This window comes from Felis catus, chromosome A1, assembly GCF_018350175.1.
Source record: "Felis catus isolate Fca126 chromosome A1, F.catus_Fca126_mat1.0, whole genome shotgun sequence".
NCBI classification, from domain to species: Eukaryota; Metazoa; Chordata; class Mammalia; order Carnivora; family Felidae; genus Felis; species Felis catus.
The window spans coordinates 175,572,378-175,598,144 of record NC_058368.1 but is presented as its reverse complement, the minus strand read 5'-3'; the positions used below and the strand labels follow the sequence as shown (position 1 = coordinate 175,598,144).

At 48.6% G+C, this 25,767-nt stretch overlaps 2 long non-coding RNA genes across 2 annotated transcripts; one reads left to right on the top strand and one right to left on the bottom strand.

Annotated features, from left to right (window-relative positions):
• Nucleotides 1-865: 865 nt before the first annotated feature.
• LOC109502888 lies at nucleotides 866-25,438 on the top strand. The gene is made up of 3 exons (XR_002161785.3): nucleotides 866-1,152; nucleotides 16,169-16,234; nucleotides 25,163-25,438. It is a non-coding gene; the product is annotated as an uncharacterized LOC109502888 (long non-coding RNA).
• LOC123379518 lies at nucleotides 7,380-8,731 on the bottom strand. Its single transcript, XR_006584008.1, has 2 exons — nucleotides 8,305-8,731; nucleotides 7,380-8,003 (listed from the first exon to the last, which is right to left on the bottom strand). It is a non-coding gene; the product is annotated as an uncharacterized LOC123379518 (long non-coding RNA).
• Nucleotides 25,439-25,767: the final 329 nt, after the last annotated feature.

Sequence of the window (25,767 nt, the reverse complement as noted above, 5' to 3'; positions counted from 1 at the left end):
CCCCTCATGGCGAATATGGGTAGGAGCTGAGTGGTCTAAGTGTTTTCATTCCCCACCATTCCTTACCTCCTTACCCCTGACCAGGTTCGCCTATTTGTATCACCGGACTTGTCCCAGTTGGCGTTTTGCACGTTCCCCCCACCCAGGCCTGCCCCCCCCAACACCCGCCGGGGACCAAAGCCTGCAATGCCGAGGGTGGGGGATCCAGTAGCATTTATCCTCACCCCCACCTCCCAAATCTGCAGCCAAGAGTCCTCGGGGCCGGGCAGGGATGGGACGGTGGGAGCTTATGGAGGGAAATCTGAGCTTTCCCGTGGGACCGCCTGCCCTGGGACGCTGTCGGACTTCTCTACAGTCCTTGCTCCGTAGGCTGAGACACTACCCCAGGACGGAGGCATGGGGCACCCCCACCCCCAGGGGTATGCCACGGGAGTGGCCCCCCAGGCTGCAAGCAGTTTGGGCAAGGGGGTCTGAAATCAAGGAGGTAGGGACTAAAGCTGAGCTGCTTTACCTCCTAGAAGCTGGTTTCCACTGAAACTCCCTGAGGTTCCCGTGCAGTGTCCTACTCCTCAGGGTCCCTACATGTCCTCTGGGACTTGTTTTCGTTGTAAACACTACCTGGGGACTAATTGTCCTCTCGCTTAAGCCACTACCAGAGGAAGTTGTATATACACCTTGGGCCTATTTCTTTATTTTGCTTTTCAATTCTGAAATACCGTTTGTTTGCTTTTTTCCGAAGTACATCTATGGAACTGGGGGGGACAGTGTTGCCCCAGGAGCACGCTGTTACAAAAAGGAGAAGTCACACCAATAATAAAAATGCTGATGATAATAGTGTAGCTAAGAAATGAGGTAATGCATGGGAAAAGCCCTAGCTCAGCTCTGTGCCAGCTCGGAGGACACAAACACTCAGGGAATTCTCCATCCGTCCGGTGGGAGAGCCAGACACACAAACAGGCCATTACAATGGAATCTGATCAGGGCGGCTCCAGCAGTAAACAGGGGGTGTTCTCAGCTACGGGAGGATCAGCACCTTGAGATGGGAAAGCTTCTGGAGGAAGTGACAATTGAACCTTGGCACAATTGGCTGAGCAGAGAAGAGGGGAAGGGTGAGCAGGCCAAAGGAGGCATGGGAGCAAAGGCCGGAAATAGGTAAGAACACGGTGCAGGTGCATGGTAGCACCTGTATATTCCCGGAACTCACAGGGAAATGTTATGGAGGGCGGGGAGGGGGGAGGCTGGAGGAGTAAGGAGCAAGTCATGAGGCCCGTAGATTTCTCCTGGATGAACGGGGATGCCGTGAAGGGTCTTAGGTAGAGATGTGACCAACCGTGCTTATTGGGATGATCACCCAGGCTTCAGACGTTCTGAGAATAGAAAACAGAGGGCAGTGGATTTGAACCTAGCCACTGCCCAGGACTATTTCCTGCTAAGGAAAGAGGGAGCTGATACGTGACCTCTGTCTCCAGGGCTCTCCATCTCTGTATGCCAGAGGTGTGAAAGCAGAAATTGCAGATGTCCTAAGGCCCAGCCTCCGGAGTCACACAGCTCACTTCTGCTGAATTCTATTGATCGAAGCAAGCCACAGGCCCGTGCAGATTCTAAATAGACTCCACTCTTTATGGGAGAAGAGGCAAAAGTTAGCAGTCATCTTCGTGTGCACCATGCCTTACTTGCATATCCTTTTAAATCGTCCGCAACAGGGGCGCCTGGGTGGCGCAGTCGGTTAAGCGTCCGACTTCAGCCAGGTCACGATCTCGCGGTCCGGGAGTTTGAGCCCCGCGTCGGGCTCTGAGCTGATGGCTCAGAGCCTGGAGCCTGTTTCTGATTCTGTGTCTCCCTCTCTCTCTGCCCCTCCTCCATTCATGCTCTGTCTCTGTCCCAAAAATAAATAAACGTTGAAAAAAAATTTTTTTTAAATCGTCCGCAACAGAATAGGATACGTAATAGGTGCTTAATAAATATTTATTCGGGATTGATTGATTGACCAATTGGTTAAATCATTTATTTATTCGTTTATGTGGGAATCACTGACCATGAAACAGATCAATAGTCTTCTTGGAAGGAAGGAAGGAAAGAAGGGGGGGGGGGAGAGGAGAAGGGGGAGGGGAAGAGAGGGAGAGAGGGAGGGGGAAGTACTGATTCTTGCGGTTTGTCAAATGCCTCTCCAAAGCCTCTCTTTGTCCAGACCCTTCCCCACTTGCCCCAACCTTCTCTTGTCCCTCCACCCTGGCATTCTTGCTCTTGCATATTGCACAGACTGGCACAGATCAGTAAATATTACTGGGGGATTTTTTTTAAGTCTGCCACATCCCCCAGTCACTGCACACATACGTACACCTTGAACGCACATGCGGATGCTGTTAGGTCTATGAGAATGATGATTCACCCCACCATGTACTTCTCTAAGTCCCCGCCACTGACATCCTTGTGAGTCCGAATGGGAGCATGAACTGATGTGAGCTGATGTGCAGAAACATTGCCTACAGTCAAGAAAGAAAGAAAGAAAGAAAGAAAGAAAGAAAGAAAGAAAAGAGCGAGAGAAAGAAAAGAAAGAAAGAAAGAAAGAAAGGAAAGAAAGAAAGAAAGAAAGAAAGAAAGAAAGAAAGAAAGGAGGGAGGAAGGGAGGGAGGGAGGAAGGAAGGAAGGAAAGAAGGAAGGAAGGAAAGGTTGCCCTTCAATGTTTACTGTAACTCTTGATTTTCTTTTCTGAAATCATTTTTGCTAAGTCAGTCTCCATGTGGGATCCCCTTCGGTGGGACTTCCGTGATAGCTCTGCTATTGTTAAATTGCATCCCTCAAAAAGCCACATTGAAGTCCTGACCCTTGGTACCTTGGAAAGAGACCTTATTTGGAAATAGGGCTGTTGACAGTGTCATTCGTTGCGGTCGAGCTGGAGTAGGGAGGGCCTTAATGTGCTAGGACGCGGTGCCCTACAGGAAGAGGAGACACACAGACACGCAGGGTGAACGCCAGGTGAGGACAGAGGCAGAGCTAGAGCGAGGCAGTGACAAGCCAAGGAAGGGCAGAGATTCCCGCCAGCACCCTAAGCTAGGAAGAGGCAAGGAAGGATCCTACCCGGAGTCTCAGAGGGAACACAGACTTGCTGACACTGTGGCTTCAGACTCCTGGCCTCCAGAGCTGGGAGAGAATAAATATCTGTTGTTTTAAGCCCCCGGGGTGTATATTATGTAATGGCAGCCCTAGGAAACTTAATTGACATGGCTCCCCACAGCCGTCTTTGCATCTCCAGTAGGACAAGAGTCTCAAAGGAACAGGGTGATTGATTTCAATTGGGCCAATTGGAATAGAATTTTGGACGTGAAACGCACACCCTCTCACTGGATTCTAAAAAAGGTCCACTTCCTTCCAAATTTCCTATAAAAACTGCAGAGACATTCAAAGATTCAAGGAGGCGCTCTTTTTCTTTTCCTCGAAAACAAACAAACAAGTTCTCAGGATAACAGGGGCAGGAGGACAGCGCGACAGCGACAGTGGACAGAGAATGTGGAGTCTCAGAGCCGCCATCTTGTTGTCAGCTGCATGCTCTCGCACAGGTGGATCAGCGAGGGTCCTGGAGGAAAGGCCACTCACTGCTCATGGCTCTGATGAAGCGATCTGTGGGGAGGGACCACGTAGAGAGGTGCCGAGAAAGTTAGGGGACAAACCAGGGATGGTGAGGCAACAAAGGGAGGCTGGGACCCACTCTTGGGCCAAGGGAGCCAAGGAAGAAACCGTGTTAGTGAAATCCATTGGGAACTGCTCTCCACGGAGGTCCACAGCTCCTGGTAGACACGCATTCGAGCAAGTAGGGGTGAGAATGAAAAATGCCAACCTTCTCTTCAGTCTGTTTTTTTTCCCCAACCTTCTCTTCAGTCTGAACTTTGTCGTTGTTGTTGTTGTTATTGTTGTTGTTATTGTTTTGTTGTTTTCTCTGCCAAATGGACATAAGACTACTGACCTGACAGACTTGGGAGAAGTTAACCTGAATTATGAGGGACCCAGTGCAGTGCTTGGCACAGAGGCGTGTCCCCAATATCAATAAACATCTCGTGAACACGCAATGACGGATGGAATGGATACTTTTATAGGGCACACACCATAACTTTCCTTCAGCAAAAAAAATTATTTATTTATTTATTTTTTTAAATTTTTTTTTCAACGTTTTATTTTTATTTTTGGGACAGAGAGAGACAGAGCATGAACGGGGGAGGGGCAGAGAGAGAGGGAGACACAGAATCGGAAACAGGCTCCAGGCTCCGAGCCGTCAGCCCAGAGCCCGACGCGGGGCTCGAACTCCCGGACCGCGAGATCGTGACCTGGCTGAAGTCGGACGCTTAACCGACTGCGCCACCCAGGCGCCCCTCCTTCAGCAAAAAAAATTTAAAAAGCCTCAAGTGATAGACTTGGATAAATTGTGCCTCCACTCCATGTCATAAAAGGTGCAGAGGGAATTGCACAGCATATCAGAGATAATTAACTCCAAGTTTGAATCAGGGCTTCCAGAATTCAGGAAGGATTCCTCTAGTCAATCTTGCCCTAAAAAGGCACCGAGGCACATGCACAGGAAGGAAAATAGAAGCCAATTAATTCAAAACGTTTGGTACCTTGTAGCCTCAAGAGGTTTGGATGGGAGCACTTAGTGACTGTGACTGAAATAGCGAGCGCGTTGGGCCGCATGGTGGGTGGGACCAAGCTCCCGTCCAGAGTAGGTCCGCTTCTAGGCACTGGTGACTCAAAGGCAAAATGCAAGATGGGGTTTCCTGAGCCCCAGTGGGTTTGGAAGGGGTTTGGAACCAAAGGCCCTTTCTATCCCTGGGGAACGATGTTCGAGTCTTTCCCCGGTTGCAAGAGAGAAAGGAGGACATCATTGGGCGCCTCCTAAAATACCGAGCGGTGGGCTAGAAGGCTCCTGCACGTTGCCCCTGCGGATCCTCACGGGACCCAGGAGAGGATGCAAGAAGAACAAACAGGCTCAGGGAGGGCAGAAATGTTCTTATCAGTTAAGCCACCTTGCATTGGGGTGTTCTGTTACTTTTAGCTGAAGGCATCTGAACTTGGGCACGTAGCCTTGTCTGACCCTCTCCTCCCAGCTGGTTCCATCTCATCCTCAGGTCCAGCTCTGAGGTCACTCGCAGTCACCTCTCTGCTGGACATGCCTCCTATTGGTCCCTCCATTCCATCCTGTTCTGTTTCCTGAAGAACCCTGGTGACTCCTTAAGCTTCCCTTTTTTAGGGATAGCACTCCCTTCCCTGACTAGAATGTAGGCCCCAAAAGGTAAGGGATGCGTCTGCCTTGTTCATCTCGGGTCCCCAGGACCTAGCTCAGTGCCTGGCATACAGTAGGCACTCAATAAATCATCTCTGGGTGAGTGAGAAGTGGAGAGCTGGCATTCTAACCCGAAGCACCTCCCACCTTTGAACTCATTTGAACTTTTTTTTTTTTAATGTTTATTTATTATTTTTGAGACAGAGAGAGACAGAACATGAACGGGGGAGGGTCAGAGAGAGGGAGATACAGAATCTGAAATAGGCTCCAGGCTCTGAGCTGTCAGCACAGAGCCCGACGCGGGGCTCGAACTCACGGACTGCGAGGTCACGACCTGAGCCGAAGTCGGACGCTTAACCGACTGAGCCACCCAGGCGCCCCTCCTCATTTGAACTCTTAAAACACAGCTGACTTACAATCAGGTTCCTGGTCTGCAGTTCATTTCTCCACCCACGACTGATGACCATGGTCTCTGAGTGGGAGATCTCAGGCACAGAGTTAGAATGGCCTTCTCATCCCTCTGGTCCACCTCCCTTCCTTCTCTGCCATAGCCCCCACCTAATTTGCTGCTGGGAGGAAAAGTCATGTTGGCGATAACATCGTCGATCCCAAGAGCTCTTCGGAATGGAAACTGCAGCTCCGAAGGGAACGTGATCTGGTCATCGGCAGTGAGTGGAAGACATGGCAAGAGAACCTAGGTTTCCCCTCTCTCTCTATGTCCCAAGACCTTTCCAATAACTGGTCACTTCTCTTAGGTGGAGACAGAGAGAGTCAGGATCAGATCCCAGAATTGCCATTATCTCCAGGGTAAGCTAGAGCATGTCATTTAAATTCTGTGGGCAGCAAATTTACCCACCTGCGGATTGGGGGCTCCACCAGCCTCTTCCGGGGGGTAGGTACGTGTGTGTTTCTTAGAAGATCATTCCAGGGCTGCTATAAGGCCATAAGAGTTATAGCAATGCTAAAACCAACTTGTCCTCCAAGTCCAGGGTCAAGGGACCACCTAAATCAGGCATTTAAAAACATGACCTCTTACAAACATGCAGCCCTATCCTTAGCAAGATGTTTAACCTGAAGCATCGTCGTCTGCTGGCCTCGTCTGACGGGTCATCTATCCCAGCCGCTGGACATCTGGTGCCTGCGGCTGACCCATTAGCTGCCTCGCCTGCCCCCAGAGCAGAATGATCTGTCCTCCGCCTCCATCCAGGCCACCATGAAATATTCAAGCCGCCCTGAGAGCAGATCACTTATTTTGACTGGATTCTCCTAGGATCATGGGTTGGGTTACAGATGAGAAGTCTGACCAACTAAGAGAAATCAGAGGTCTGGAGCAGGCTGCTTGCAAAATGAAGAATGAACACTGAAAAGTAAATCACAACTCAGGAGCCCAGTCTGCAAGCAAATGCAAACTTGGCGAGCTCAAACTTGCTTCGGGCTCCTAAAGAAGTAGCGGAAACCTGAGAAGATTCCAGACAGTGGAGGATTGCAGTCTTTAGAGTCGTGGAGATCAAGGTTCCAATCCAGCGTGGCCGCTTTCTGGCTCTATTCCTTTGGTAAGTTACTGAATGGCACTGAGACTGTTTTTCTCTACCAAAGTGGGGTAGAATAAGTCCTACCTTCCTCAAATACGGTCAGGTATTTGGAGGGACCTGGTAGGCAGTGACATTATGCAAGTTTCCTCCTCTTTTCCAACCAGGGGCTTCTTTTTAATCTAGGTCAGCTTTAGGAGTGAGAGATAGCCAGGCTACATCTGATGGAGGCAGGATGTCATTCACAGATAAGAAAAAGAAAAAAAAAAAAAAGGCAACATCCTGGCAAGCAGGTGGAAACATGCATGCTAAGCATTGATGGCCCTTTCTGCCTTTAACCCCCACGCAGCCACGAGTTCTGGGTCACGCTTTTGAAATAAATTGTTGCAGTGTGAGCAAAAACAAGAAAAGGGGGAGGAGGGGGCTTTGGACTAGAGATCTCGAGAGTCACAATAATAAAAAGAATTCTTCCTACGGGGGTCCCAGCAGTAAAGGTGTTCTGTAGCTGGGAGTTCATAGCTGTAAAATTGAAATGTCAGTAGATTTAGTGCTATCAGATTAAGTGCCAACCCCCCCTAATGGCCACCAGCTCTGACTTTAGTACTAAACATCTTACAGATGTTTTTTTTTTTTATCTCCTTTATCCTCTTTTCCAGCCAGTGTTATGATAAAGTCTCAAAGCAAATGTTACAACTTCAAAGCCTTTCACCTAATGGCCCCTTTGGTTCCCCAGGGGACTCTGGGGAGCCAATTGTATACCATGAATTATCCACTGGGTTATATCCAGTTTGCATAACGGACACTCACACTGCAGGAGGAAAACCTGTGGTCGAGGCTCCAAGGTGTCTCTGAGCTCCCTAGCAGCCCCTTCCAAAAGGGAAACTCGATGAAGTCCAGAAGGATCTCTCCCTCCTTAAAGGGAGGCAACACATACTCTGGGGGTGGTTTCTTTGGCTTGGCGCCTTTGAAGTGGGTTACCATCTAAAAGGCTTTGGGCTGGATAGTTGGGGTTTGCTTTTCTGGCTGTGGCTTCCGTGGTGCGAACACAGGATGTATCTGCCCTGCTATGTGCAGAACGCCCACAGGATCTGGCAGGCGCTAGGTTCCCCCTCTTTGCCCCCACGATGTGCCGGACTTTGTCTTCATGCGTGGATTCCACCGTCCGGCTCCATACACTCCATTCATACACTCCACTGACAAGTCTCCTGTGAAGTAGACAGTACAATCCCCATTTGACCGCGAAGGGAAAGGAGGCCCAGAGAGATAAGGTAAGCGGCCCAAGGTCGCACGGTCGGCAAGTGGTAGGGCCCCAGCTAGACCCCAGGTCTCCTGACCCCAGCTGCAGCTTCAGAGGTATAATGAGGGGTTTAAGCACACACACACGGAGCAGGTCACAGAGCTGGTACTCAGACCTAGGACTCGAGATTCCAAGTGCAGTGATCGCTCCACAACACTCCACACCCTCCCAGCCTCCCGCCATCCATTTAATAAATATTTACTGCCTACCTGCTGGGCACCAGAGCTGTTGAAGTCCTAAGGATACAGCTGTGAGTAAGACGGACAGCCTCCGTGTCCACGCGGGCTCTCCTTCTAGCGGGGGGGACGGACTATAAATAAGGAAGCCGATAGGCTGACCAAATCATTCTGGTCGAGGTGAGTCTCACGGTGGAAATGTTCAGGGGCCGTGGAGGGAAGGCGGGTGGGGGTGTGGGGTCACCGATTTCGATCAGGAGGGTCAGGAGAGGCTTCTCTGAGGAGGTAGTTATCTGAGAACTGCGAGCGAGAGGGGTGAGGGCCTGGAGGTGTGAAGTCTTTGTGACAGGGACCGATACGAGGGAGGGGTGGGGGGAAGGTCGTGGATGAAGAGCTTCCGGTGAGGTTGGACAGAGGTTAGCCACAGGCCTTGAGTGCCTGTGGAGGGCTGATATTGTCCTGAGAGCATCACAGAAGCGTGAAAGCATTTTAGGCACGGAGGTGACGGGACCCTAATTTGCATCGTAGAAAGATTACTCTCAGTTGCTGTGTGTGCGTGTGTGTGCGTGTGTGTGCGTGTGTGTGTGTGTGTGTGTATGTGTGTATACGCACCCTGGGGCTGGGGGTGGGGTTGCAAGTGGGGGTGAGGGAAGCCAGGAAGATGCTTCTGTGGGGGCCCCAGCAGGCCTGGACCAGGGTGGTGGAGACGAAAATGGAGGGAGGAAGCCAGCGGATTTGGGTTCTATTTAAAAACAAAGTCATCAGGGCCTGTGGGTGACTTGAAAGTGAGCAGTGGTGGGGGTCAGTGTTCAGAATGACTTACAGGCTCTGGGGTCCCTTGAGGATACCAGGTGAAGAACAGGGCCATCTATTTGGGGGCTGCTGGAACAGGACCGCGGGGGCAAGACCTGGGGGCAGTGTGAAGGCCCTGCAGTGAGGCCCGGGTCTCAAGTCTCACCCTGCGGCAGGAGCCCATCCAGCAAGCAAGCAGAACCCTCTGCCCACAGAGCAGGCAGATCACAGTCCCCACTGTGCCCAGAGGCTTCCGGGGGGCCCCAGCCAGCCAGGCCCTGCTGCAGCCAGGGCACTGCACTCTCTAGATTGGGTTCCTGGAGAAACTGTTCAATTATTGATAAGGAACCCTCCTGACATCATTGAAAGACGACAAGGCTCTCTCCTCGCCTAAGTCATGCCTCTCTGCCCTGCAGATCTGGGTCCCCCAGCTCAGCAGTGGGGATGCAGGGCGGAGGGCGGGTGAAGGAGAGGAGGCAACAACTGAAATGCAGTCCTAACAAAAACACTCAGAACCTAAAAATGATGATGTTAATACTGTAATAACGGACATTTTCTGAATACTTGCTATGTGCTAGGCGGGATTCCAAGGGACCATACTCTTCTTAAGAACTCTAGGAGGCAAGTCCTATGGTTATGCCCACTTTACAGGTGAGAAAACTGAGGCCAAAGGAGGTTAAGTAAGTTGCCCCAGGTCACCCAGCTTCGCGATGGCAAAGCCAGGTTTAGACGCCGATAGTCTGGCTCCAGACCCCATGGAAACCCCTACTGCCCTGAACTGCCTCATGTGCTATCCCAGGTACGGTGTGGGAGCTGCTAGCAGAGGAGGCTACTTTCCTTTTCCTCATTTAAAATGAATCAGTTACGGGCTTCTGGGTGGCCCAGTCGGTTAAGCGTCCGACTTCAGCTCAGGTCATGACCTCACGGTTCATGGGTTCAAGCCCTGCATCGGGCTCTCTGCGGTCAGCACAGAGCCCACTTCGGAGCCCCGGTCTCCTTCTCTCTCTGCCCTTCCCCCACTCATGCTCCCTCCCTCTCTCAAAAAACAAACAAATGTTCAAACAAAATTTGTTTTTAAATGAATAAAATGAATTAATTAGATGCAATAATGTGGGAAACATTTAACTAAATCCCTGGTAGGGGCTTATGTTTCCTATTTTACTTAGATTTACTAACCCCCTGTGAAATGAGGACTCTTGTGAGGTATATGTTACAGAGGAGAAAACTGGGGTTGATAGACACGAGAGGGTCTACCTAAGGCTGGGCAGCTAGGGAAGGACAGACCTAGAAATTGAACCTCGGCCATTTAACTCCAACGGTGGTGACTTCTCTAGTTGCTCTGTGCATATACATATATGTAAACTCTATATATACGAATTGCTCAAGTTCATTGGAGAGAATATTGCCGTTTCAACATAGAGCACACGTGCCTTGTAGTGCGTCCCGATGTTGTGACTGAGCCTTCTCATACCCCCAGGAAGCCTGGTGAAAGATCCACCTGAAGCTAAAATTCCAGCTGCTTCCATGTTTCTTTCTCTGATCGTGAGTGTATGCCTTTCTTTCCACGACCTTAGAAGAAAGGAAGTTAGACCCTAGATCCATTTCTTTCATGTTCCACCAATTTACTGCTTTGCAACAGTCTATTGTTTCTCTTTTATTTTGCTGTCTTTGAACTGTTTTCAATATTCCTCCTTCTCCTCCTCCCTCCCTTCCTTCCTTTGTCATTCAACCAACATCCACTGAGCACTCGCTCAGCCGCTGTGATGTTGCAGGAAGATCACCAGTAGTGGGACAAAACAGGCCAGGGCTCAAATGTCCTTGACTGACTAGCTCTGTGACGTTGAGCAAGTTCTTTCACCTCTCTGGCCTCAGCATCCCCATCTGTAAAATGGGCTAATCCTCCAATGTGCTCCGCACGGGTGGCCACAAAATAGAAGCACGGTCACAGCTATGAAAGTGTCTGATAGGGAACTTGGCGTACAATGGGTACTCGTACGTATTGCTGGACACTGAGACTTTGGGTGTGACGGGAGGCTCCGAATGGACCACAGACTCCACCCTGGAAGAGCCCTCTGCCTAGAGGGGGAGACAGGGCAGAAACAAGGCAGGCTGTGACAGGGCCGTAGGAAGGGGAAGACAAAGTGTCCCGAGGATTAGCAGAAAGGAGAAAGTCTTGTCATGAAAGTGCCTTAGGTTCTACAGAACAGCCTGGAAACACATTCCTCTCTTTCTTTCTCTGAGGGGTCAGAATGATGTTTTTCTAGGCCAGATCTGAATCTGCCCTGAATCCTCAGTAAAATAGGGCAGAAGGTAATGAGAAGGAATCGAGGTGATCCTACCCGTGATTGAGGCCAGCGGGCTTAGAAGCTGGAGAAAGCTCCCTCGGGCTGCTCCCGTCTTTTGGCAAGAGCCAAAAGTCCAAGTCTGCCCGGAGTCCTGGTTCTGCCACTTCCTAACTGTGTGACTTTCGACGAGGGCCCCACCACCCTAAAGCTTCGGGCCCACCACCTGGAAAATATGACTAAAAACAGTTCCCACCTGTAGGGCCGTTATGAACACGGAGAGACCTATATGCACATTCAGGGCACATGGGATATGCATAAGGACCAGCTTTTAACTTTTGTTCTCTTCCTCGTAAATGGGGGCATACTGGGGACTCTTCTGAGACAGGTGAATTTTATTGGCCAGTTCGAATTTTGGCGGCTCCAGAACAACCAAAGGGTAAGCTCCTGACAGTTTTCGGTTTTCGATGTTCAACAGAGGAAACTCAGAAATACGTGTGTTTTGAATCAGTGGGAGCAAAGCTATGTACGAGAGAGCCGGGCTCCTGCATTCAAAAGCCAAGTGTAGGGGCAGCCCCCATCCGACCTGATCTCACGCTCACACTGCAGGACGGGTGTAAGGTAGACTTGTTGGGGAGGATATCCAGGAGCACTTTTGTTGGCTACAGCCATCAAACTGGGGCAAACATTGTGTGCGGGCCAGCACCATCGGTATCTTTCAGAGCTTCGCAAAGCACACACATACACAGGGGCTCCACTGGGCTCATTCATGCAGTCAGCTCATGCATATGCATGAAGTAACTGTCCGGTGACCAATCAAGGGACACCATCTGAGCAGGAAAGGAAAGAGCATTAGGCCAGGGAAGCAGAACTCTGTTCAAATCCAGGCTCTGTCTCTTTCGTCTCCTTGAGCCTCAGTTTCCTCATTTGTAAAAATGGAGATAAGAAACTCGGGCTGTGGGGAATATTAAATTAGAGAAGCGATATGAAAATGACCTGACACAGCCCTCGAAGAGTAGTAGGGCCTTAATAAATGCCGGTTAAATTGGAATCTGCCGAGGACTACAGGACATAAAGATTTAACGAATATTTATTGCGATCCTACAGAATGTCAGCCTCGTGTCAAGTTCTGGGCGTGTGGGGATGAATAAAACATGCCATTGTGGGGTTTATATCTTAGACAATGGGACGGACACGCAAATATCAGAAACGAAATCATAGAAGTAAAACTGATGCCCGTGTTAAAGGACATGACTGCGTTTGCAGTCAGAGACACTCCTGGGCTTACAAAGTCCCCTTTGGCTATTTCTGGCTTTGAAGAGTGTAGCCATAAAGAAAAATGAGATTCACTACCCCCAGTCGATTCGAGTTGGTGAAGAGACCCCATCCAAGGTGTAAGGGGCAGAGGTGACGTCAGGCTCCTGGCTTGGCCAGCACAAGTCTGCCAAGCACGTGCACCCACCATCCCACTCCACAAACCCAGAAACGGGCCACCACCATGGAGGTCCCAAACTTCTCTTTGCCTGCAAATGTCCCAGGGAGTCAATGGCCTCTGTGGTTATAGTTGAGACGCAGTGTTCCAGAAATCTTCCCTTTGCCCATCCAGTCCCACGTTCCCACCTCTTCCACTCTGCTCTGTGCCCTGGGGAGGCTTATCTGGGTGGATTGAATCTTTGGACCACCCTCCTTGCCCTCTGGTTCCTGGTTGGGCTCAGACAATGGGGAGCCTGAGCGGGCGATGGGAAGGAGGGAGGAGAGCAAGGCTGCAGGATTTAGTCCCCTGCCTCCGCCTTGCTGGGTCACTGTGGGTTGGCTGGGTCCCTCTACCAAAAGCCACAGCTCCTGCAGGGTGGGCCTTTCGGCACAGTTCAGGTCACCGCTCTGTCCCCTCTCCCTTCAGGCCTAGGGGAGGTGACAGCACTCAGCTATTACTGGCCCCAGGGAACTGCACTACCCCTGTGGTTTCCCCACATCTTTGTAAATAGCTCCTTTATTAAACTCTTCTCGAATCACTAATTTGAGTGTGCCATCTGTTTCCTGCCAGTCCCTGACTGACACCTCCAGGTTCTCGGCCTGGATACTGCTTTACTCTGTGCATATATTTTTCTGGACCAGTGGAAAATAAGGCTGGAAATTTGGCCATGACAAGGTTGTCCTTCCAAATCTTTGCACATCCTGTTTGCTGTTCAGTTTGGGCCACTCACAAGAGTCTTTCCTGCCAGTTCTAAGAAAAAGTGGTTTTCGGCCCTCGTGTGAGATCAGGAATCTCAGACGTCTAAGGGGACAGAACTCACACAAACCACGGGGGTGTATTCACCTACCGTATGTGGTGCTTCTCACGACTAATTTGCAATGACACACACCAAGTCCTCAGGAGAGCCCCTGACGCACAGTAGGTGCTGTTCAACCTTACTTGGTCGTATCATCGGCTTGCTTTTATTCCCTAATGGTTCACACAGACATTGTCCCAAACATCCATTCTGCTCTGTAGCCTTGTTGTTATAGATCTGCAGCATGGAGAAATGCAATTCACGTTGTTTCGAACTCCTACTGGGTGCCAGGCACTTCAGGCCGTGTGGCTGAGCGTGGGACTGACGCGGTGAACAGACATGATTTCTCTACCCATTTCCTGCCTCATCCTTATCCTAGCTCCTACCCTGGAGCCAGTTACATCAGGCCCCTGTTGATGGCTCTGCCTCCCTGTGCGTAAAATCCGTAGAATAATGGTACCTACCTCTTGGAGGTGCCATGATTAAATCAGTAAGATGTGTGAACATGCTTAATAGCACACGTGCTTATTCGAATTTTGTACATTATCTCATTTCGTCTTCAGGGCAACCCTAGAATAGGCAACCTTGCAGGTCTGTGTGACCCCAGAGCCTGGCTCCAGCCCACCGTCTCTGTGGAGATTACGTGGGGGGAACAGAGTTGGAGGAGGGATGTAACGAACGCATTGACAGTTGCCGTCAGGGTGTTGGGTTGTTGCTACGTGCATACAAAAAGGAAAGAAAGAAAATGGCTGTACCCATGGTAGGGAGGTGGGAGGCCCAGAACCCGGCCAATTGGAAAGCAGCAGCTGGCAGGACCGAAGCTGATCACAGTGACCGTCAAACAGGAAGCAGGGGAGGACTCCAACTGTCAGGTGGCCGTAATTCCCCCCTGCAGGACAGTGAAGGATGAGGACACTTTGACAAGGTCCCCACAGCCAGGCCCAGCTGTACAAAGCAGTGTCAGTGGCTCAGAAGGGACCGTATGGGGGACAAGAGCCCCAGTATATATAGTTTCTTCTCTGGGTGGGCTCCCATGTCCCGCTCTGCCTCCGCTCGATGCCTGCACCAGGGCAGGGCAAAACCGCCCCATTTCCCCCCTGAAAGGCATTCACTCGGGGAGGAGAGACGAGCAAAAAGCAATGGGGAAATAAGATCTGGCTTCGTCCGACACAAAAGGGTGGGATAAAGGACAATGTGTATCAAACCTGGCATGAAAGAGACCAGGGACGAGGCTGATGAGGTGGGGACCCTCCCGAGAGAGGCTGCCAGTGGGACCTAACAGAGGGGAGCAGCCACTATGAAGGGCTGAAACTTTGCTAGAACTAGCTCAACTGTGGGTTGAAATCTTCTGGCTGGGATGGCTTCAGGGATTGACAGCTTTGGATTCCACACCTAGCTCAGTCTCCTGGCTGGGCTTCCAGCCACCAGCCTCTACTCTGTGATCCCGCCCCCGGGCATGTTTGACTGGACCAGGGGAAGAGGTCAGCTGACCCTAAAGAGACCAATGAGAATCTCACTGGAGGGGACGCCCCCCCCCACCCCCGGGGGTTGTTTTGATTTGATTTTTCTCCCCTGTTTTGTTCACTGCTACATCCCAAATGTCTAAGATAATGGCTGGCACGTAGTAGGTACTCAGTGTATATTCACTGTATATAAACTGTCCCCGCACGTCTCATCAGGATTCAGCCTCTGCAGAGCTGGCATTGAGGAGCCTGCCTCTAACTTGGGATCGGAGGCAGCCACATTCTGCAAAATGGACTGTGGAATGTGCAGAGGGAAAAAGAGGAGGAGTAAGAAACAGAAAGGAGAGGGAAGGAGGCAGAGAGAGTCCCGACAGGCGATGGGAATACATCCCTGTGTCTTCCCGGTCATGTTCCCTGTTGGCCTTAAGCTAGCCTGAGTGAGTCTTGATATTTAAAACCAAGTCATTCTAACCAAAACAGCATGTCTCCTTAAAGTCCCTCCCCAAAGGGATTGCTGAGAATTCCTGTGCGCTCTTGAAGTATTTTTAGCTGAGTGCACTTGGAGGCATGAAGGACAACTTTAGCCCTTCACCAAATACCTTGTCTGATCTGCCTACTGAGACACGGAGGTGGGAGGGGGTAGGGCAACTCTAGAGCCTGACGACCTGACTCCCAATCCCGGCTCCTTCCCACCCATCCTGCAACCTATGGCAGGTTTTCCGACTTTTCTGAACCTCAGTTCCCTCCTTTGCAAAATGAACATGGGAACAGCTCCTACATCCGTGGGTTATTTGAGAATATAAAGTGCTTTGCGCAGCGCTTAGCACATGGTTCATGCTGGATAAGGGATAATAATGTATCCAATACATCGAACAAGCAAGATTCCTATAAAACAACTTCTTATCTTTGGCCTATCATTTCCCTTTATACCTACTCATTGTGTGCAATCTATTCCTTGCTCCAGAATGAGAATATGGTCAGGCCCATGAGTTTCCTAATCACTGTTAGGTCATAGAAGGTCCAGTGATCATCCTAATTCAGGGACACTGCTTCCATTCATTACCTCTGTCTCCTCTCCTCTTCCTGATAGGGCCTACCGCCAGCATTTCTGCTCCTCCGCGAGCTTGCGAGCCTGTTTTCTGGATCCTCCAAGAAGGTAAGGGGGATAGAAAAGTTCTCAGTTGTGTGTATTGTCGAAGGCTGGCTTTGCACTCTCTGAGTGTGACAGATGTTTTAGGTTGACACTTAGATTTTCTGGAGACGTCCCTGCTGTGACCACCTATGATTACAACCTCTCACCTGCCACCTAGGGTCATATCCCTACTTCCCCTCCTCTGCTGCCATCAGCCACGGTCACTTCCAAGAGCATGCGCCAGACCCAGGCGCCCCACCCCCCACGGCAGGGCACACGACAGGAGCTCTCTGAGAGTCCCCCATGGCCTAAGGGCTAAGGCCGAAGCACAAACTCCTTTTCCGAAGAAGTTTTCACAAACTCTTCCCCACATTTCAACAGCCCAACCCAGTTCTCTCCTCCAAAGTGGTGAAGAGCTTGGAGAAGTGTGCAACTGGTTTTTGGGTTTTTCTTTTGTAAAGGCTTCGCTTGGCTGGCCCCGCCCCGCCCGTGAAATGTAGCCGCTGTCGCACCTTGGTGCCTCTGCTAAAACCCCCATTTTGATCTCCTGTTAACCGACACATGCATTTAACCTTTCCGTTCACAAAACGTGATCAGGTGCGTTGTGTCAATTCGTCACAGAACGTGATCAGGTGCGTTGTGTCAATTCGTCACAGCAACTCTATCAAGGTGGCAATTCTGTTCTCCCCATGTTACTGATGAGGCACAGAGAGGTCGAAAAGCCTGCCTGAGATCGCCCAGCGGAAGATTTGCAGGCAGATTTGCACTGTCAGCCCGATTCCTTTTCACGGCAGCACGGAGCTTCCCGAAGAGAAAGGCACATAAGGGCTCTGTACCCTTCCTCTGTGCTGCTTGGCACTTGGGCTGCGAGCCTTCTATGGCCCAGGGTGCTCCCGATTCAAGGGATGTCCGAGAGGCCTGCCCTGAAAGGCAGCGGCTTTCTTAGCACAGGACTCAAATACAGACCGAGACTTCCTTGATGCGGATTGAGGCAGCCAGCCCTGTGACTGGCAGCCGGGTTCAGAGAACGGGCCAAAAAAAGCCTTGCTTCCTTTGCACATAAAGCGCCCATTCTCAGCCACACACACTGGCACAGACACTCACAGAGCAGAGCCTCAAAGGGCCGGACAATAAAACAGACACAGGCCAGGGCAAGAGATTTTTTTTCTTTCCAAATGCAAAACGCAGATAATACTCAACACTTATATACCATTTGCATAGGAGCTGAAATTTTTCTAGGAAAGGCAGAGATTTCTTGTGCCAGAGTTTTGGGGGCAGATGGCTGGGGGAGGTGTCTATGAAGACAGCTTTATAGCCTGCGGCCACTTCCTCATGGTGATCAGCACATGGGCCCAAAATACACCAGCTCCCTTTCCCCCCATGTTTCTCGTCTTCTACCCATCTTCCTCTCTCCTTGTCCCCTCCCTCTCTCCATTATTGATACCTTCTAGTGGCCAGCCCTGGGCCAGCTACAGAGATGAATGATAGTCAAACCTGTCCTCTCTTGACTCACAGTCAGGTAGGGAAGCAGAAAAGGAAAAACCAACAAAGAAAACCCGGGATAACAAAGACAGAGATACCTGCAGAGTGCTGTGGGACCACAGAGTGGGGAGGAGGGATCGAGAGGAGTTTCAAGATATCTTACAACTGACGCAGACAGACAAGTCTGAATGGTTGCCCAACGCATCAGAACAGATCCCAGCCTCTACACAGAACTGAGGGAATATCAACTCGTGGCGGGCTAAGAGAGAGCTTCATAGAGGAGAGTGTGCTTGAGTTGAGTGGTGAGGGCATGTTCATTAGACAGACAGACTTCAAGAGGGCGAACTGCGGGCCGAAGGAAAGGTCAAGGCAGAGACGCAGGAAAGAGAGTCCAAAACAAAGTTCCTAAATGCAAGCCTGTAGTCCAATCAAAGAAACAGCGGTCTGGTCCAACAACGGAAACTAAACCATCTTATTTATGACGTACATCTGTTGGGCAAGATAAGGAATTTTCAAGCGTGGTTTTTTACAATATACAATGCAGTACAAGCCGTAGAATTTAATGCCCCAGGAAGGTACAGTTGTGCTGTGCACAGCCTCCCAGGTTAGAAATGGTCAGCTGGTCTTCAGGTTAAAGGCCCTTTGCTCCTCTGTCCTTGGAGTGTCTGGAACCCCCTGATTCTCAGTGGCCCAAATACCTAGATTTTGTCCAAAACCCAGTACTGGTTTTCCCAGATGTAGGAACATGATGAAAATCTAATTGACCGCGACCCTGGTCTTGGGGATGCCAGCCCCTGATTCTCAGCTGCCCCAGCCTTTGTGTAATTAACCTTCGGACCCCAGAAATGAAGGCTCCATCACAGAATTCGAAGGTCGTCTCCAGGACAAGAAGGAGCTTCTGGGCTGAGACCTCTTCTCTCGGCACTCTGAACGTCAAAACCCAATCGAGTGTAACCGCCATTGCTTGGATCCATATCTCTAAAGTGACCCAGCCTGAAAGGCACCAAATAACGTCCAAATTTTACCCCCACGCAGTGAGAAAGGAAGAAAAATAAAATCAGGCTACTTCATCATGTGTCTCTCATGAACGCGTCTTATGAATATTTTGCTTTAAAAGACTAATGTGCTGAGGACTTGGGAAAACGTATTTGTGTGCATTCATTAAGTCTCCGACTCAGAAACACATTCTGGGACTAATTATTTTTTAACTAACTAATCAGCATGTTTCATTCATAAATTGGGATTTATCAGTACAGCACATGAAAGGAGAGAACATATTATTATTTTAATTTGGTTAATATGCAAAAACGCGCTGTGTTTGTAATGACCTGCTTTCACTGAAGAGAGGCAGGCTAGAAATAGCAGCAGCTTTCTCTAATGAGGGTGCTGGCTCCCGGCCCCAGCTGCTCGCCACTAGATACTCTGTTTGCTCCCTGACCTACCAGTGCGTGTGTGTCTCCTGCAAGGAGGCAGGAGCGATTTCCTCACGAGGGGAAACCCTGAACGCCCAGTGCGCTGGTTCTGCTGATAGAACCAGTTACACCCGCTTTGTTAGTGGGGGAGAAAAAGGAAATCGTGGAGCACGAGGGTGGACGGTGGTGGGAAGGAGCATTCACTTTTGTTGGCTATAAAACACACACGCGCGCACACGCACACACACACACACACACACACACACCCTGAACCTGTCAAGAATAGGGCCCGAATCCATTAATAAGAGATTCCACTCTAATCTAGTGACTCGTGTCCTCTCTCACCCTATTGTGCCTGCCATCCGAGGTGCTGTTTGTCTGTCATGCAAATAAATCCTATTCTGAAGTCCCCTGATAAAGGGATTTATTTATCAGCCCGACCTGAGTATCCCATTTGTTCCTGCAAATGAGCAGCTCCTCCTGGCTCCCACGCACCCTGATTTAGAGCCACGGAACTAGGGCTGCAGGTTCGCCCAGTTTATCAGGAGCCTGGATTATCTCCCCACCCCCTCCAACTGTCAGGTCCTGCTTTGAACCACAATTGTCTTGCCCCCGTGGCCTGCAGAATTGCTCTGGCCTCACACAGAAGCGCAGTGTCGGGAGGGGTGGGGGCAGAAGTCACCGCTGGCCTTTCAGTGACGTACTGAAGCAGGGTCCAGCTGCATTCTTTCTGTCCAGCCCTGGTGCCAGTCTGCCTCGGTCTCCGGCTGGGGACATCCTGATGTGGCACATTCTAGAACCAGGAGCTGCTTTTGTGTTTGAGAGAAGGACATTTCCTCTTCCGTTTTTTTTGTTTGTGTTTTTTGGTTTTTGTTTTAATTTTTACTCTATTTTTGGAGCTACTTTTAAATTATGAAAGAAATACAACACGCTCAGTATAGAAAATTTAGGAAAAGGGGAAAACGATCCATTAAAAAGTCTATAATCCCACCACCAAGAGTGCACAGTCCTATTTGGGGTGTTTCCTTCTGCCCCTGTGTGCCCGTGGCAGAACAGGCCCTCTCAGTGAGTGAGCAGTCGGGGCTTCCTCTATTTGTGAAGCAATACTGTATAGCAGGGTGGGGGAAAATTATGCTGTATTTTAAATGTTTACATGCAACAGAGTCACATGATTATTAAATGGCAACAGTATATCTGTGAGTAAGTGTAACTATTCAGAGTATCCCTGTGATTATTTATAAAACGGCATTTAAAGATCATGTCGAGGACTCAGCCTGGATGGCTGAGTTGGTTGTGCGTATGACTTCAGCTCAGGTCATGATGTCACAGTTTGTGGGTTCGAGCCCTGGGTCGGGCTCTGTGCTGACAGCTTGGAGCCTGGAGTCTGCTCTGGATTCTGTGTCTCCCTCTATCTCTCTGCCCCTCTCCCACTTGTACTCTCTCTCTCTCTCTCTCTCAAGAATAAATAAATAAACATTAAGAGAGAGAGAGAGAGAGAGAGATTGTGTCAAAAGGCTAAATTTGAGACCTTAAGTGAACATGAGACCCAGTCAAATTGCTCTCCTGGGTCCTGTACCCCACCCTCATGGGCTTTGTCTATGCGCCTTTGTGCTTATATTATATTAGGGATCATACTATCTTCACATTTTTATATTCTGATTTCATAGTACTTTGTTAACATTTTTACAAGTCAATAAAAATTCTTCTGCAACCAAGTTTTGATGGCTACCCAACATTCCATATGAAAACTTACCACTTAAGTTTTACCCATTTAATTGAACACTTCAGATGATTCCTTTTTCCCCCACTATGATAAATAATACTGCACTGAACATCTTTTTTTTTCATGTTTATTTTTGAAAGAGAGAGAGCGTGCGCAGGGGAGGGGCAGAGAGAGAGGGAGACAGAGGATCTGAAGCGGGCTCTGTGCTGACAGCAGAGAACCCGACATGGGGCTCGAACTCACGAACCTTGAGATCACGGCCTAAGCCGAAGTCAGATGCTTAATCGCTTAATCGACTGAGCCACACCAGGAACCCCTGCACTGAATATCTTTATATGAAAATCTTTGTAGCTCTCTGTGGTTACTTCCTTTGGATGGATTTCTAAAAGGAAAATGACTCACTCACAGGCCAGGAACATTTTAGTGTCTTGTTTCACGTTGCTCAATTTATTCCCAGATAGGTGGTACTGATTTATCACGAAAGTTAGAACATTTTCATTGCTGTAATTAGTCTTTAATTGCAGAACTCATTCACAGAATACAGGCTCTCTGTACTCTCCTCCAATCTCTGCCTCCCTCACAGGTAGCCACGGTTTGCGATTCAACAACCGTCCTCTGGTAAAGCATTTAATTTGTTATCTGAGTGTTTATATGAAATGTGTCTCTGTTGAACTAATAAAAACTTGTGTATCTCTCTAACTATAGGAAACATGATATTTTTGTGCCCGCACAATGTAAAAGTCACTTTTTTACACAAATGATATATTGTATGTATGTTGCTTGACTTCCCCCCCCACCCCCACCCCACCTTCGGCTGTCTTGGAGCTTTTACTGTGTGTATATAAATCTACTAACCCTAACTTTCCATACAGTTCCATGGTATAGATATAGCCTAGTTTTGACAACCATTCATCTCTGCACATTTTGGTTGATCCCTTTTTTTTTTTTATTTTTACGAAGAGTGCTGTGATGTATACCCTTTTACACAAGCAAGTTATTTGAACAGGTTTTTTTCTTTACAGCAGAAACCAAGAAATAGAATTTCTGGGTCATGGGCTATGTACATTTTTGACAGGCACTGCCAGAGTGTAGAGGGTGTTTTAAGTTACTTTTATTAGGGATATTCTAGAATGCCTCGGACTTAGGCTTCATTATCGGGATGTAGATCTGAAATGTTCTATTAGGTGGGATGTCACCCAAAGGTCTGTTCGTATAGTCAGTCATTCATTCATCTGTCCATCTCTATCTTCTGAGGATCCAGCATGGCCCTTCAATACATAGCACACAGTTGTCAATGAATGTGGGTTAGGTGCCCTCCTCCTCCCCAGCCGCACCCTTGAGGGGCCTCACCCCGACACCCGATTCCTTTCCACACCTGCCAACCCCTAGCTCAGCTTTCCAGACAGCGCTCAAATTTCGCCTCTTCTTGGAAGCCCTCCCCGGAGCCCAGGCTGAGTAAGGCAGCTTCTCTTCCGTGTCCCCATGGCACCCTTATTCTACTGGCTTGTCATGCTTACTGCAATTTGGAATCTAGTCATCTCTCCCCTCTTGGCCTGGATAGTCTTGGAATCTCAAGGGTGCGTCACCTGATGCATGTGTGCGGACTGCTGACTGCACCACGTGCCATGTACACAGGGCGGTCTGTCACTTTCGGAATGGAACGGGCCAAGCGTAGGCAGCATTTTTCAGACAGAGCACCATGGAAAAAGGCTGTAAACAATTAGATGGCTAATAGTTGACCCTCGATGGTGATCATGATGTTGATAAAAATGATGAACGATCAGTAAGTAGAATATATCATGAACTCTCCCCCACACACAAATTTAGAACCTGGTCGTTCACCTCGCCGGAAAGTGTTCATAACACTCCTCACTTCGATATTTCTCCGTGAAATCGAGAAGTTTCTTAGGCAATTTATCTTTTGAAATGCATCACAGGGATGACAAACAGCAGCAGAAACATGGCTCAAATAGTTGGAGTGTGGCAGCTTACTGTCATCAATCTCTGGGCAGGGTCTCAACTATGAAAAGAAATGGATGAAAAAAAGACTGGAAATAAAGATATCAGAATGTGAATAATGGTGGCGTCCGTGGAGTTAGGACAACGCATGAGGTTCTTTGTGCTTGTTTAAACCTTTTGGATTATTTTGCCATGCATATAAATTCACTTTAAATCAGAAAAATAGAAATCACCAAAAAAAAAGTCTAGAGGGGGCGCCTGGGTGGCTCAGTCAGTTAAGCGGCCGACTTCGGCTCAGGTCACGATCTCACAGTCCGTGAGTTTGAGCCCCGCGTCGGGCTCTGTGCTGACAGCTTGGAGACTGGAGCCTGCTTTGGATTCTGTGTCTCCCTCTCTCTCTCTGACCCTCCCTCGTTCATGCTCTGTCTCTCTCTGTCTCAAAAATAAATACACATTAAAAAAAAAAAAGTCTAGAGGTTAATCATATTTCTAAGGAGAAAACTTTAAATAATTGCGATGTGTGTACATAGATGACAGAAGAAAGTAGTTCCAAAAGGACTAAACTGAAATATTTGCTCTCAGATTACCTAGTCACTCATTCAACATTAATTGGATACATGGCGAGGGGCGGCGTGGCTGGATGCCCCCCTCATGAAGCTCACAGTTTAGTGGGAGCCACAAACTCAAGTACTAATGGGGGTCAGGCAGCAAAGAGAAAGAAGTGAAATCCACCTGCTGGCCCACTATTAATATTTACTAACATTTGCAGGCCCAGGGAAAGAGTATAAATGGAAGTCCATCCACCATATGTCGAAATACTTACAAGTTATAAATAGAATTAATAAACTGAAGTATCGGGTAGTCTCCTACATTGACAAATACACCTTTACAATGACCTGTAAGGCCAAGTTCAAAGTTAGAATTCTCGGACTCCTCAGACTTCCTTACCTAAAGATGATGATACGGAGAGAACCGGTCCCTAGCCCAAGATAACACACACACGTGCGCGCGCGCACACACACACACACACACACACACACTGCAACAGACCATCCACTCTTCTACTCTTCCCATGCCTGACTTGAGCTCACACAGAAAAGGACTTTGTGCAAGTGGATGGGCACCTTGGCCTGCACATTCAAGTTTCATTCCTTTCCCTCCCCACCAAAACACCCTAGCTTTCTCTTGCCATTCCTTAGGCCCAGGGTATGTATGCCATTCACCTTTGGAAGAACTAACTGACAAAGAGGTCCCTACAGGCTCTGGAAGCTGGCACAGGTCATATGGGCAGGGAGTTCCAGGGTCCCTCGGCTCCAGTAGTATGGTTTATAAGAGGTAGTGCAGGCATTCCTTGGCTCAATGAACTTCTGGCTGCATGAAGAAGGGCACCTTTGGAGAGGGGACAGAGTGGTGCCTCTAAGGCATGGGGCCAAAGGCAGGGTCCCACTTGCCTGACTCCTTAGTCGGCATTATCAGCTGGATGGATTGGGACCATGGCGAACTAGATAGCAAACGCCCTATCTTACAAGAGTAGCAACTACTTAACTCCAGCCCCAAATTGCCATATGTAGGAATGCAGATGGCCACATCTTCCATTAAAAAAAAAAATACAAGTCTTGGTTTTCTTATGAAATTGCATAATTTCTACATGATAGCAAGTAATAACTTAAAAAAAAGGTAAATTACTCTGCAAGCCCAATCTAAAGTATCCGTGAACCACCTGTCTGTGACCTCAATGGAAGGAAGGAAAATCAAAATTCCATTTATATGTTGCTTCACCATTATTTGGTTCTGAAAATGATATTCACCAATTCATTCATGTCACTCAAGCCCAGAAGTAAATGATGATATGTCTCCATTGCTGTATGTACGTTTGAATTTCATGCATCTTCTGTTTTCCAGCAGAAATCCAATTTACTTGGTACCTTCCAGTACTGACATATGTCCCCGTAACCCATCAGCAAAGGCCTGACGTACGGATTTTTTTTTTTCCTGATGCTGAGTTTCATCATGTTCTCCTCTGGTCTGCCAAATGACTTGAGCACATACCTCTCACTGCACTTCCTATACACCTGCTGTCATGAGCTCTTTATAACCATCAATTTGAGAATCATCTGTGTGTCCCCAGAGCCTACCACAAAGTCACATCGTAAACTATTTTATTTGTATATGTATTTTATTCGTTCTGAACTGAGTTTGTTGGCAGTTGGTGCTCTGTAATCACCCACATCTCCCCAATCACAAGTGAGTAATAATCATAGCTGACATTTCGTGGACATTTGCTCTAGGTGGGGAGCTCGGACAGGAGCTTTACATGCATTGCCTCATATTATCCTCGCAACTAACTGCTTAACGATTTTTATCCCTGTTTTCCAGATGCAGACACTGAGGCTCAGAAAGACGAGCAGACCTGCTCATGAGTCATCCAGCAAATGGCAAATGGCACTCTGGCAAATGGGATCGAGACCAATCCTGCCCCATTTAAAAGGTGTGCGTTCCTAACCAGTAAGTCAGTGCTTCCCTAAAAGTGCCACCGACAGTCCTTTGAGATGCTTTCAGCATAAACCCTGAATTACTAGACTTGTGTTTGAGTCCATACATGTTTATCTCAGAGTGTGTTAGGAAAAAGTAAATGACAGCATCTGTTTATGACATGACGTTGCTTTTTCTATTTATATTGGTCTACAACATTTTCCTTTTCAACTTATTTAGCTAAGTTCTAAAAAATTGAGTCCATTTACAAATAACATTGGGTGAATAATAGAAAAGGTAATATAATAATACAGCAAAAATTATGTGCTTGAGCATATAAAAAAATTAGAATTCGAAAAACTCTGCCTCGTAAACCACCATCTAGGGATTAAAAAGAAACACAAGCACAATGAAATGAATGTTTAAACTCGTACCATGCACTTGCAAGTTTGTAGAACGTTGCTTAGAAAATGCATCCCAGACCCTGCCTAATGAGGGCTCCAAGCAGC